Genomic DNA, 305 nt, shown 5'->3' on the forward strand with positions numbered 1-305 from the left:
GCAAACGACGAAGACAAAAGACAGCAGGATGCAGCTCCCCCCGCAGCAGCCAGTGGCTGTTCTTGCTGCGGTTTACCCTCTCCTGCAGCAGCAGCAGCAGCAGCAGCAGCAGCAGCAGCAGCAGCAGCAGAGTGAAGCGATAGCAGCAGAATGCAGCAACAGGTTTGTAGCAGCAGAAGGAATAACAGCAGCAGAACAAGCCAACAGCAGCAACAACACCAGCAGCAACAGGATGAAGAGCAGCAGCAGCAGCAGCAGCAGCAGCAACAGCAGCAGCAGCAACAGCAGCAGCAGCAGCAGCAGCA

General features: G+C 57.4%; 1 protein-coding gene across 1 annotated transcript in view; it reads right to left on the bottom strand.

The window, feature by feature from the left end:
- EMH_0027250 (uncharacterized protein) overlaps positions 1–305 on the bottom strand; it is a gene marked incomplete at both ends in the record, with an annotated part of 1,400 nt that overhangs the window by 438 nt on the left and 657 nt on the right. The window lies entirely within an intron of this gene.

The sequence above is a fragment of the Eimeria mitis genome, genomic scaffold (assembly GCF_000499745.2).
Source record: "Eimeria mitis Houghton genomic scaffold, Emh_scaff1003, whole genome shotgun sequence".
Classification (NCBI taxonomy): Eukaryota; Apicomplexa; class Conoidasida; order Eucoccidiorida; family Eimeriidae; genus Eimeria; species Eimeria mitis.